The 14,611-nt window shown below is 42.7% G+C and overlaps 1 long non-coding RNA gene across 1 annotated transcript; it reads right to left on the reverse strand.

The window, feature by feature from the left end:
• Nucleotides 1-11,745: 11,745 nt before the first annotated feature.
• On the reverse strand, nucleotides 11,746-13,023 carry LOC148865479 (uncharacterized). The gene is made up of 2 exons (XR_016108968.1): nucleotides 12,912-13,023; nucleotides 11,746-12,807 (listed from the first exon to the last, which is right to left on the reverse strand). It is a non-coding gene; the product is annotated as an uncharacterized LOC148865479 (long non-coding RNA).
• Between the last annotated feature and the right edge of the window lie 1,588 nt (nucleotides 13,024-14,611).

Consider the following 14,611-nt stretch of genomic DNA (forward strand, 5'->3'; position numbering starts at 1 on the left):
GCATAAGATGTATGGATGTGTGATGTGTTACGTATATGGGCCATAAGTGCTTGGCCCATGCTCAATCGACAGTGCCTCTTGCGCACACCATGGCTGAATGCACATCATTGCCATGGTGTCCCTTTTGGTCATTGGATGACCTCCCTCAGTGGTGGGTACCACACCTCATCAAGAGGTTACGTGCGGAACGCTAGCCGATTAAGGCCCACCAAAATCTGACTTTATGAAAGTCAGTGGGAGCCACTTTGGTTTGACCTAAATCAAACTAGGGCGTTATAACTGTTCCCTCCAGCTAATATGAGTGCAAGTGATAGGGAGATTCATACAATGAACTCTCTAAAGGCCTTCCATCATTAGCATGAGAATAGGTCCTTCAGTAATGAGGAAACGCACCAAAAAATGGGCTATCCATTTGCTGTTGGACTTGTCTGAATGTTTCATAAGATGATAGGGCGTCATAGACCGATATGGGAGGGGCTTCACCAGAAAATGGAAACTCTCTCACGGTACCTTGGCGTTCACGAATATGATGGGTAAGCACTCACTGGACAAAAAGTTTTACCTGAATACAGCTCTAAACCTTGTCTAACAGAGCCCAAAGGGAAAACTCATATGATGAGTGGATATGATCCTTCACAGAAAGGTGGTGGGGTTATGCAGCTGAAACAGTTGGTTCAAGATTATTCGACCATAAATTTTGGGACAATTTCCCTAAATCCTTTATCTGCACAAATCGGGTAGAACGCCTTTTGCCCATTTGCACAGGTTTAGATCTGAAACAAATTGGTTCAAGATTTTAACCATGGCTCTGATACCACTGAAGGGATGAGAGATCCATCATATGGACACCCAAATCTTCCAAAATAAGGTGGGTGAATTTCAAAAATTTTCTCTCTCTTTCAATTGGGAAACGAATTCCCTATTTAGAAAATCATATTTTTAATGATCAATCTTGAACCATAAATTGAACCAGATCTAAACAAAAGTAGTAGGAGAGAATTATACCTGATATAGACAAATAATATCTCCAAATGGAGGTGTTCACGCCCAAGGAAGGATCCAAAGATTGCTCCCACTGAAAATGGCACAATGCAGGATGGAGCAGAATCATTAGAGTTCTTCTCCAAGAACATAGTCCTTCGCAAGAAATAGCAGGATGGCACGTGAGCACAGCTTCCTATCAGTCCTTTCACAAAGAACTGATATCAAGATCAAATCTTGACTTCTCCCACTGAACTCGAGATCAAACTGGCAAGGTAGGCGGCAAGAAAAAGGAGGCGGCAAGAAAGAATTCTGCATGGTTGCTTGATTCTTTCTTCTGTGACTTCAGCACTAAAGAGGATGTGAATTCTCAAACTGTCCCAACATACCTAGGTTTTGACCCCCGCTAAGGATCTCACTAATTGGTACATCAAAGACAGTCCAATCCGACACCTAGTGCAATATCATAATCGAGTCTAAGGGTCGAGTTTAACTTTCCAGTTTTTCCCATTATTCTCCAAGGTCCAGGGCAATACTGGAAATTTGGTCTGGTTGAAAGATTCAATTGATCCTACACTGCATGTGCCTAGGGTCTCAACCTCGTAGCTGAGACAGGCCACCCCAACCGACTTGGTGGCACATCAGTGTCAGCCTTATCAAGATAGGTCTCCTCAGACCGACTCACTGGCTGTGATCATTCTAAACTAACACGAGTCTCATTAAGTGTCCAATTTAAGGGTATTACAAAGAAACACACCAAAGGAACATGAATCAAATATGTACTTTTATTCATTTACAATAAACTCATAATGTACATCATTCTGATTGAAGCTAAGGGCATACAAAACTATCCAACAGGAACCTTATCAACCTTATCGAACCAGTGTAGAGTTCACGCCAGATGACATGCTGGTTACGGACCTCCACAACCATTGACCCTTATATGTTACTGCAAGGGTGGGGTTTTGAGATGAGAAGATCCATGGTTGATCTCGGATGTTCAGTCAACCTAATCTCTATCCACACATTAAAACTGATGAACATACAGTAGGAGACAGTCAAGGGTTTGCCTATGGAGATGACTGACTTTAATGGAAACGCATTCATCACAGAAGGGTCTATCAAGCTATAGGTAGCGATCAGACCGTTCTCCATCATGCAGGAGTTCCAAATCATCTTGGGGAAGACTGCCTACCATACCCTACTGGGACAGCCTCTAATGCATGGCTTGGCTTTGGTCCCATCGACGTACCATCAATATATACAAGCCAAGCGCAAGGGATGTGTGATAAGAGTCTCGAAAACCAAGGTTCCTTTCGACATGTCAGAGGCACACCAACAAGATGCAATCTACTACATGGAGTTAGCAGATGAAGGAGAAACAAGGATAGCCAAAGAAGAGGGACTGCATCTGTCGAGTCTTGCACGAGAAGACTATCGTTGTGGATTGCAAGGACAACGAACCCTTGGTGGCCAAGAAAGCCATTCTTGAGGTATAATTCTATAGTAATTACAAATTATAATTCTAATGATATTTCGAGCATGATATATGTGGTCTTATCACAAGTTATAGTTGCTATCACCAAGTTGTTTTCGAAATATATATATTTGTGTGTGTGTGTGTGTGTGTTTTCTTTGGACATATGATTGTACCCCAAACCATCTTCAAATCATATGCTTGAAACAATCGAAAACTTCCCTTAATGAAACTATGAATAATGCTTCAAATAGAACTACTTCACCGGACCATTTCCACAAAGGGACATCATTGTAATCTCATCACAAAGAGATATGTTGCAACCTGACAAGTACAGCAAACATTAAAGGTACAACGGTAGAATACACTGAGTACATAACCAATAATCAAACCAAGAAACGCTAAGACTCATCATGATGACAGGAATAGAAGGAAGAAACCTTAGAATATTGTGAGGAAATCCAAGCACCTCCAAAGCATATACTAGATTCCATCGATGCGGTGGAGGAACCCTTGGAAGAGATTAACATGGCTATAGAGGGAATGAAGAAAAGGCCATCGTACATATCGACCAAACAAGGACACGAAGAAAAATAAAAGGTTGATTGCACTACTGAAAGAATTCCAAGATGTCTTCACTTGGTCATACGACTAGTTGTCGGGCTTACACTTGGCCCTTGTTAGACACCCCTTATGTATAGATCCCAAGTTCAGACTCATGAAGAAGCCTCAAAGGGTCTTTAAGCTAAAGATTAAAGAAGTCGAATGACTCCTAAAATTAGTGTTCATCAAACCTATACCACACCCTTAATGGCTAGTCAAGAAGAAGAACAGACAACTCAGGTTAGTATCTTAAGTTTAGCTATCCAGTCAAGCCCTTGGGACATCACTGTAAACTAACTCCTTGCAACCTTACCATAGATGTTGCATCGATTTAAGGGAGTTGAATAGAGCATATCCCAAAGATGAGTTTCCCCTACCAAACATTGAAGTCTTGATAGATTCAACAGCAGGGAATGAGCTTTTCTCCTTCCTAGATGCCAATAGTGGGTACAATCAGAGTTTTATGGACCCTGCAGATGCACCTCATACAACCTTTAGGACACTGATCGGGAATTTCTATTACAAGATGATATCCTTCGGCTTGAAGAATGTCGGGGCCACATGGCAAAGAGAAATGATGAGTGTTTTCCACTAAGGAAATTGAGTGTTATGTGGATGACATAGTGGTTACGACAAAGAAGTAGGAAGATCACCCTGATGTGCTAAGAAGAGTGTTAAATCGATGCAAAGCTTCTAACCTGAGGCTTAACCCCTTAAGTGTGCATTTGGAGTACAGTCCGAGAAATTTCTAGGATACAGAGTGGACAAAACCGGAATTCACCCAGATGAAGATTATGTGAAAGCAGTCTTAAACCTCCCACCTCCAAGTAATGAGTCTCAGTTGAAAACCTTTTGAGGAAATGTTCCATATCTTAGGAGGTTCATCCCTGGCCTCACACATGCAGCAATGCTACTGATGAAGTTGACTAAAATATCTTGTGAAGTTCAAATGGATGAATAGAACAATAGTGTCTGGCATTGGTATTCATGCGCAAAAGTTTAGGCACTACATCTTAGGTCAAAGGATGAGACTCATTGCATGTTGTGACCCGATCCGGTTTTTCATGGGTAGACCTCCTCTCTTTGGTAGATGGGTAAAGTGGTGAAGCAACTTAGTGAATATATGATTGAGTACACTTAACCCCGAGCCGTTAAGTGTTAGCGGCAAACCTCCTAGCCACCTTCCTCACCAATGACAACTTCCCTATATCAGAAGAGGTCCTTAGAGATTTAAACATGATTGCGGTAGTTGAAAAAGGAGAGTGGAGACTGACTTTTGTGGAAGTAGTACTGGCACTTGAAGGGATGAGAGATCCATCGTATGGACGCTCAAATCTTGCGGAATAAAGAGGCAAATTTCAAAAAAATTTCTCTCCCTTTCAACTAGGAATCGCATTCCCTATTTAGAAAATCATATTTTCAAAGATTAATCTTGAACCATAAAATGAATCATATCTGAACCAAAAGGAGTAGAAGAGGATTATACCTGATACTGAGAAAAAGTATCTCCCAGTGAAGGTGTTCACACCCAAGGAATGATCCAAAGACTGCTCCCACTAAAGATGGCACAGTGTAGGATGGAGCAAAATCAGCAGTATTCTTCTCCAAGAATTTTGTTCTTCTCAAGAAACAGCAGGATGGCACATGAGCACATCTTCCTATCAATTCTTTCTCAAAGAACTGATGTCAAAATCGAATATTGACCTCTCCAACAACTGGAGATTGAACTAGATGTCTGGCGGCTGCAGGAAGGAGGCGGCAAGAAAGATCTTTGCAGGGATTGCAAATATCTTTCTTCTGTGATTTCAACTCTGAAGAGGATCCGATTATGTGATTCTTCTAAAGGCTTCCGCCCCCTTCTTCTTTTGTAAACCCAAAGGATCAGCTCCTATCCCAATTAGGAGCTATTGATCCAAATCATATTTGGATCAGACCTCTCTTTAGGTGATAAGGATAAACCCTTTATCTTATCTGTAGATTAGATCAGCCTTCTCCTAATTTCTTCAGGAGGTTTTCAGATCTGAATCATATTAAGATCTGCACTCCCTGAGTGGATAGGGTTAAGACTTATCCTATCTGCTGATCCATCTTAGAATTCACCCATATTTAACTTATTAAATAAGTCCAATTCGAAATGGGCTTTAGGCCCATTAAGCTTATGTGCTCACTTAACCTTCCTAATTGCTGCCCAGTTGACGTTCCTTGTATGGCGTGGGACCCAAGCATTGATCTACACACCAGCCACATGGGTTCGGCCCAGCCTTTGTTACAAGGCTGGGCTGAATACACTGTTATGGACAGTGCACCCCCTGAAACCCATTAAATGGGCTCTATGGGCCCAACACTTACCCTAAGTGGTCCCTAAGCCAAGCCACCTTGTAACACCCAGGGACTGTGGACAGATGCAAAATTAGCCCATCAGGTATTATCCTCAATGGTCTTACACTTAACCTCTCAACCTATAATGATCACACACTACCCGACAAGAAAAGACCTCTCCCTCGGCTACAAGGAACAGTGTTGCACTCTCTACTTATTTGGATCCCGGGAATTAAAACCTTTTGCAAACATTTTAGAAACCATAATATATATACTTTTATATCTAATATAAAATATACTTTGCAAAACAAATCTCAACGATTGAAATCGGTTGCCGGCAGTCTTGGTTTCCATCAGTGAGAGTGCATCCCCGATCATTACCTTTGTCCGACAAAGAGGCTGATCCTGTCACTATGATCACCCACTCAGATGAATTCTCAGACTGTCCCAACATACCCAGGTTTTGACCCCCGCTAAGGATCTCATTGATTGTTACATCAAAGACAGCCCAATCCGACACCCAATGCAGTATCATAATCAAGTCTAGGGGTCAGGTGTAACTTTCTAGTTTTGCCCATTAATCTCCAAGGTCCAGGGAAATACTAGAAATTTGGTCCAGTTCAAAGATTCATTTAATCATACATTGTATGTGCCTAGGGTCTCACCCTGGCAGTTGAGACAGGCCACCCCAACCGACTTGGTGGCACAACAGTGTCGGCCTTTATCAGGATAGGTCTCCCCAGACCGATCCACTGGCTGTGAACATTCTAAACTAACATGAGTCTCATTAAGTGTCCAGTTTAAGGGTATTACACAGAAACATACCAAGGGAACATGAATCAAATATGCACTTTTATTCATTTACAATAAACTCATAAAGTACATCATTCTGATTGAAGCTAAGGGCATACAAAACTATCCAACAGCACCTTGGCTAGAGCAGGAATTACACTAACCTCACCTTCCGGTAACACCTCTGCCTACTCGTTCAAACTCTAGTTTCCCTCATCCCACAACATAGCCAAATACGAAGCCTTAGTCCTAAGGTTGACCATAGCAAGAGATTCTGGGGCTAAGAAGATCAAGGTGACAGAAAATTCTAAGTTAGTGATCGGTTAACTAGATGGAAGCACCGCAGTCAAGGAGTTAACGATCCTACCATATAGGACATTGATCCAGAGACTAAATTGCGACTTAGAAGTAACCTATGAACACCAAAACATAGCCAAAAACAAATATGCCGACACACTAGCCACCCGAGGATCAAAAATCCAACCCAACAAAGACCCAATCAACATTACCATTTGAACACTTTGAGAACCATCAGTTGATAGATTGGGGCACTAGGTAGAGAAGAAAGATGAAATCACAATGGATGATTGGAAACCCAACATAATACAGAAGCTGAGCAACCCAAAGGTGGCAATGCAAGACAGCAAGGTGATTTTGAGATTCCAAGTGGTCAACAGGGTACTGTACCATTGGCTAGACAATGGAGTCTAAACGAGGAGCTTAGGGTCAAAGGAGGCAGAGATGGTCCTGAGTGAAATAAGTGTACCTAATGTGGAGATATTACCAGCACATTATATAGGAGGTTACAAAGATTGGGGTACTACTGGCTTGCGGTGAAGGCAGACGCGGCTAGGGTACAGAGCGACTGTGAAAAGTGCATCCCAAAAGTAGATAGGAGAGAAGCCTCACAGTAGGAGAGGCAGACTGGAAAAGCATGTACATTAACTACCTGGAAGACAACACATTGCCAGTTGACCCTGCAATGAGGAGAAAACTATTAGCAAGAGCCAAGAGATTCTTTCTTTAAGAAGGGGTGTTGTGTTGAAAATCCCACACTGGTAAGCCCCTGCGATGCCTAGACAGTGATGAAATAGAAGAAGTCTTAGAAGCATCCCATAGCTATGAACCTGCTCCACACTAAGGGCAAATGGCCCTATATAATCACATCATGCACCTAGGTTTCTACTGGCCCACCATGGTAGAAGACACACAGAAACATGTGCGCAAGTGCCATAAATTCCAGATACATGCCGAGAGGATACACCGACCTACTAATGACCTCCACCCCGTCATCACGCCTTGGCCTTTCCACACATGGGGAGTAGACCTCATAGGCAAAACCCATCCACCTTCATGGGGATACTGTTTCATTATAGTGGCCACAGACTATTTCACTAAGTGGACGGATGTTGTGCCTTTAAGAAAAATATGTACGGAAAATGTAGCAAATTTCCTCAGGAAATATATAGTTCATTGATTCGGAGTTCCAAAGAGGATTTTGACAGACAATGGAGCAAGGCTGGGCACATCTATGACCTATTACCCACAAGGGATTGGGTAAGCAGAAGCCACCAACAAGACTTTATTGAGAATGTTAAGCAAGATGTTGGCTAACAATCAAAAGGAATGGTAGGAAAAATTATTAGAAACCCTCTGGGCCTACCAAACAACAATTAGAAAGGGTACACAGGCAACACCTTATTCCTTGTTATACGGTAAACAAGTGGTGCTACCAACTAAAATACAAACAGTCTTTGCCCGTGTAGCCTTCAATACGTATTTTGTTTGGTACAATTTGTGTTATAAATTTTGGATATGTTTCTCCCATATGCATATATACGTATACATATATGCTCATATTCCCTCACAACCCCAGGTGCGCTCTCATATTCCCTGACAACCCCAGGCACGTTGCCATATTCCCTGGCAACCCCACGAAGGCCCTGGAAACCCTAGGCACACTCCCATATTCCCAGGCAACCCAGGAAGGCCCTAGCAACAGGCGTGCTCTCATATCCCTTGACAACCCCAAGAAGGCCTTGGCAACCCTAGGTATGCTCTCATATTACTGGAAGCCCCAAAAAGTCCCTAGCAACCCTAGGCATGCTCTCATATTCCCTGACTACCCCAGGCGCACTCACATATTCCTTGGCAACCCCAAACTCACTCACATATTTCCTCGCAATCCAAACATGGCCCTGAAAACCCCAAGCACGATCACATATTCCCTGACATCCCAAGAAGTCTTTGGCAACATCAGGTGTGATCTTATATTCCTAGGCAACCCCATGAAGCAAGACAGAAAGGATGCAGTTTGCGAAGAACTATCATGATAACCGTAAGTGATGCACGACGAATTACAGGTACTTCGTTTAACTCATAAATTTAATGGTCTAAGGGGGAATAAACTAAACCCATCCCATGTATGAAAAATAATACTTTGCTAAAAACAACACTCACTCCGACTACCGATATAAAACTGAAGAAGCCTTCTTTTATGATGACAAAAACCTTACTATAAAGGCAAAAAATGTTTGAGGCTCATGATCAGTACTTAGGACTAGTTGCCTTCCCAAACGTGGTAGCGACAAAATCCTAACTTGTGCTAGTTATCTATGCTATGACTAGATCCTGACAGTATCGCCCCCAAAGAGCCTTGTCTTCTCAAGGCGCGACGACATTCGTCCCTTGCATGCGTAAAAAGTTGCATCTACCTATGAAGTGGCTCAACTTCTTTTCCTATGAACATGCTAATTATTTACATTAAGTATTGAGTTAATACTTTTGCACTTGATGATATTTCGGGAATCGGAACAAAACTTGGTTCCTTTTCTCTAGTGGTTTGCAATTAAATCTAATTATACTTATGTCAATACTCGTTTACGATTAAAGTCCAACTAAACTGGTAGTGGAACTCGATTGCGATCAAAATCCAGTACGCTTACACCGGTATTTGTTACAAAAATGTGACTTCAAATATTTGAATCTTATTATTGTTCGGTACTTGCACTGAATCTTCAAACTAAGGAGTCATGATTTGTTTTGTCAGCACACGAGTTGCGATAATGTTTGGCTTCAAAGTGTTAATGCTTCCAATTCCAGGTGAACAAAGGACCACAATTAACATGAATGTCGTTTTATACAAGACAACTTTGAAATTATTTCTCACGACTAATATGCGATGAAGTCTTATTCCAAACTCAAAATTCCATGGTATGCATGAATTTTTATGGGATGTTGCTGTGAGGAATCCCTCCTAACTAATAACGCTTAAGTAATCAGCAAACTTCCTCCACAATTAAGATCGCTACCCACAAAAACATAGACAAAGTCACATGTTCACACCAAGCCGTATAAGGCTCAGTGTCGTGTAAATAGATGTGCATGTCTTTGAAAATTCAAGCAAAATGGAGGGTGTTGGAAGTAATGTGCCAAGGCCGGTAACCCGCTGGCGTTGTAGTAAAAACTTCAACACACAAATTAATCAATGTACTTGGGTGACACAATCGACACCAGCATGAAACAAGGATTACATCTTTCTTTTTCTTACAAAACTCCAATCATTTACAGATTGAATAATTTTTTATGTACACATGGCATACCAATTTTTCCTCATGTTGTCTAATATTCTTTAGACCTTGTTTCTAAAGGGATGGGAGATCCATCATATGGATGGCCGAATCCTGCAGGAAGGTTCAGCAAAATTTCTTTACTCCCATCTGGGAATCCTATTCCCAATTTAGAAAATTGTATTTTCAATGTTCTTTCTTTAACCAAATCAGACCAAATCTGAAACCAAGATTAGGAAGGGATATACTGGATACAGAATACATGCAAAATGCTCCTCCCAACACAGGTGTTCACGCCCAAAGAGTGTACAAAATCCTCTCTCCACTAAAGATGACACAGCTTAGGATGAAGCAGGATTAGCAGGTAGTTCTTCACCAAGAACTTGTGATTCTTCAGTAAGAATCAAATGGGGTAGTGAGCACAGATTCAGCATTGTTTCTTCTAACAAGAAATAATATCATGATCAAACCTTGATCAGTTCCAAGAATTGGAGATCGAACAGGGTAGGGCAGCAAGAGCAGGAAGAAAAAGAATTGAAGGCAAAAACAGTCAAACTGAGTTATATTCTGTGTTGTGTGTCTTTCTCAAGTCCGCTCTGCTCTCTATTTATGGCCTTAAAGAGACAACTTCCTAATCTGATTAGGAGTTTCCTGATCCAAATCTTTATTTGAATCTGGACTCTTTAAGTGATAAGGATAATCCCTTATCTTATCTGCAGATAAAGATCAGTTATTCCTAATCAAATTAGGAGTTCCTTGATCTAAATCTCTATTTGGATCTTGACTCTTTAAGTGATAAGGATAATCCCTAATCTTATCTGTAGATAAAGATCAACTATTCCTAATCAAATTAGGAATTCCTTGATCCAAATCTCTATTTGGATCTGGACTCTTCAAGTGGATAAGAGTTATCCTCTTATCCTTATCTACTGATCCAAACCCATACTCGCATCTTTTTAATTAATCCAATTAACCCAGTTTGAAATGGGTTTTAGTCCCATTGAGCTTTCAAGCTCACTTCCTTTTTCCTTTAAATGCGGACTAGCTTGGCTCTTTTTGTATGGCATGGAACCCTATTATTGATCTACACATCAGCCACATGGGTTCAGTCTAGTCTCTGTTATAAGGCCTGGCTGAGTTCATTGCTGAATATAGTGAACCCCTGAGTCCATCACTATGGGTTCTTAATGGGCCCAACATTTAAACTAAATGGTCCTTGGGTACAGCTATCTTATGAAAACCCAAGAACTATGGGCAGACGCAAGATTAACCCATCAGGTATAACCTTTAATGGTCTTACACTTAACCTCTCAACCCTTAACGATCAAACGTTGCCCGACAAGAGAAGACCCTTTCCTCGGCTGCAAGGTATAGTGTTGCACTCTCTACACACATGGATCCTAGGAATTAAAACATTTTGTAAATAATTTGAAACCATAATATATATAAGTATATCCCTTATATAAATATATTTTGCAAAACCAAATTTCAAACACATTTGATATCCATTACTAGCAGTTTAGGTTTCCATCAGTGAGAGTGCATTTCCCTGATCATTCACTTTGTCCGACAAAGGGGCTGATCCTGTCAATATGATCACCCACTCAAGTAAATTCTCAGACTATCCCAATATACCCAGGTTTTGACCCCCTCTAAGGATCTCACTGATTGGCACATCAAAGATAGTCCAATCTGACACCTAGTGCAATATCATAATCGAGTCTAAGGACCGGGTGTAACATTCCAATTTTGCCCATTTATCTCCAAGGTTCAGGGCAATACACAAATTTGGTCTAGTTCAAGGTTTTAAGAAAAACCCACACTGCATGTGCTTCAGGTCTCACCTTGGTAGCTGAGACAAGCTAACCCAACCAACTTGGTAGCACATCAGTGTCAGCCTTAATAAGATAAATCTCCCCAAATTTATCCAACAGCTATGAAGATCCTAAAATAACACGAGTCTCATATGTGTCCAGTTTAAGGGTATTACACAGAAATACACCACAATAATCATGAATCAAATATATACTTTATTCATTTACAATAAATGTCATAATGTACATCATGTTAATTGGAACTAAAGACATACACCGTCTAATGTTCCCGCGCCTCAAAGACCATCAAATCCTTTGCCTCCACTTTCTATTCGGCCACAATCTTGGCGACTACACTCCTCCATGAGAGCTTCCAGCTTCTCATGGCCTTCCAGAGATTGGCATTGACCACTTTAAAGACGAAGGTGCACATCCTTCAACGACTCACCAAAAATCGATCGTGGTCATTTGATACTAGCCTTCGAGAGTGCATGGGCCAATAAGATGACTCGTTCCTGTTCCATTTGAAAGCCTATAACAAAGAAGGACTCGTAGGTTTTCAACCGTCGAGCAAACGCTAACCATAAGAGCTCGTTGCTAGGCTAGTTCATGATGCAGTCCATCATTATACAAACAGTGTTCAGGGCCGGCCCCACAACCACCGAACGAATGACTGCAATGGACAACCGACCACTACGGATAATGATGGATGCAAATTTCGCCACCGAATGTGATACTGAGTACTTGTCATATGTATGAGGACCCTAGATGCAGACGAGATCTACAGTCTCATATCCTAGAGGAGTGATGTCATTCTTGGCAAGGTACTCCTTCCACTCCCCCGGGACCAACGCGAGTTCCTCATTGTAAGACAGTGCCTCGGACGGTGAACTTCTGGTTGGACCTCAGGGCTAATGGGAACGTCGGCCTCAATAGAATCGGCAGTCATAACCCCTTCATCACAATGAACTTCTGGTACTATTGTCTAAGGTCATGCCTCGGTCAGCGTCACAGCCGTAATAGGCTCTTGTACCTCAGTGGCAGTCCCCTGCAATCCTAAAACTGACGTTTCAGGTGCATCATTGGTCAATAGGCCTTCTGGATAGTATCTGCCTCAGGAACCGGTTTAGTACACACCTCCTTTGGTGTCTCCGCAGGGTTTTCCCCTTCTTGAGCAACATCAATTGGAGCATCGCCACCGAAGCCAGTACTTTCAACAGCCTCCCGAATGCGACTAGCATGGTAGAGGGGTCTACATCAAAAGGGATTTGCGATGAGATAAATTGTGAGTTGTTAGTGCAAACACATTAATCGCAATGCAAAACTGAAAACAAATAAGGAAGTTTACGTATGTACCTTTTTACCCCCAGTGTCCTCACAAGGGACTCCCGGGGCCTCTACACCAGGCTAAACTTCTGCTTCAACACGCTTTAGGACAAAAGACTCAAAGCATTTAGTAACAGGAACAATCGCGAATAACATAATATAATTACATTGGTGTATGGATTTTTACCAAGTCAAACTTTTCAGGCTCAATTATCTGACGGCGGGGAGCCATCTTCTTCACACGTCTGCCCGAGACACAGACGGAAGTGACCTTCTCAGTGGGCTGCTGATTGCACAGGTTGTGTCAGGCGCGTCATTCATCTTAGGTGTCGAGGCAACAGTCTCGTGCCTGGCTTCTACCTGGCATTGCGGTGGCGAGCGCCTATGTTGACATTCTTCAGCTCACGAATGAAGCCACGTCTGAGGCAGGGGCTCGTGGCACAATCGGCATAGGGAGCTCGGGTATGCGATACACCCTCACTGTCCGGGGCCTCTTCACCACAGGAGGGCAGCTGCTCTTACCTTTCTCAATAACGGGGCGTTTCCCCTCATGTTTAGTGCCCGTCACCCATGGCAAGCCAGCGGGAGGGTGGATGGGGGTTTGTTTGCAATAACATCTAAATGCCCCCAAACAAAGCACAGAGGTAGATGAACTGGAGGGATTTGCAATCCTGGACCATCGCATACCTTGCGATAGGGAGTCATGCACAACCGGGAAATGCCAAGTCATGGCATTGAGTCCAAAAGACGTCTTCCCCGAGAACCACAAAAATTGAGAACCCATGTCATCATAGCCAAACTGTCGGAGCACCCCGTCCGGACGATAGATAGCCAATTGAGATTCCCTAGAGTGATCAAGGTATGCGATGACACCTGGCCAGAGTGTCATTCGCACCACAGCTGCAACAAGATGCTTGATTTCAACGATGCACTGTTGGTCGCCATCTTCAGGGACTAGGGTGTCGATGCAGAATGGCATTGAGTGGCGCACAACCCGGGTATGCGGCCTACATACATATCCCTCAAGGGAAACCAGATTCAAATCGATCTCACTCATTTAGTGTTGCTTATATCTGTTGGCTTGGGACTAGGTGTGACGCTGAGGTCAAAACGCTCACACAATAACTTCCATAGGAAAGGTGCACAGATGTAGCTGATCCGTCTCTTGTAACTCGGATCCATCATTTGTTGGACAGTTTCATCCATTTACTCGTATAAATAGCCGAAAAACATGGAGAACAAGGGGAGCTGGTGACCGATGGCTACGAGAACTGCAAGTGGAACCAAAACCGTGCACAACCCATAATCCGACAACCCCGAGAAGAGGGAACTGGAGGCAACATGCAGAATGAAAGCGGCGAAGTGGCATTAGCTATCTGCCCCGCGCACCATCACATCCCTCCTACCGTGGGACTCAAACCAGTATTCCAACCACACCTCCAATGTCATCTTACCCCGAGTAGTCGATTGATCTATTTGGGCTTTAAATGCAGCAATCTTGCCGAAGAGCTCATCGCAGAGCCCCCTCAATTAGGCAAGGATAGACTACAGGTGTTGAGCGAACACAAACCCACCTATGGGCAATGCCAGTAAGGCGACGACATCCTTAACGGTGACAATGAACTCACCGAACGCATCCATGTATGTGTGGGCACGGCAGCACGAGTGCTCCAAAAGGGGCTTCATGTACTTTACCCCCTCCTTACCGGGAAGACCCGTATAGCAGTCCA

The sequence above is a fragment of the Nelumbo lutea genome, chromosome 3 (assembly GCF_056320005.1).
Source record: "Nelumbo lutea isolate HS-2025 chromosome 3, American lotus-T2T, whole genome shotgun sequence".
Classification (NCBI taxonomy): Eukaryota; Viridiplantae; Streptophyta; class Magnoliopsida; order Proteales; family Nelumbonaceae; genus Nelumbo; species Nelumbo lutea.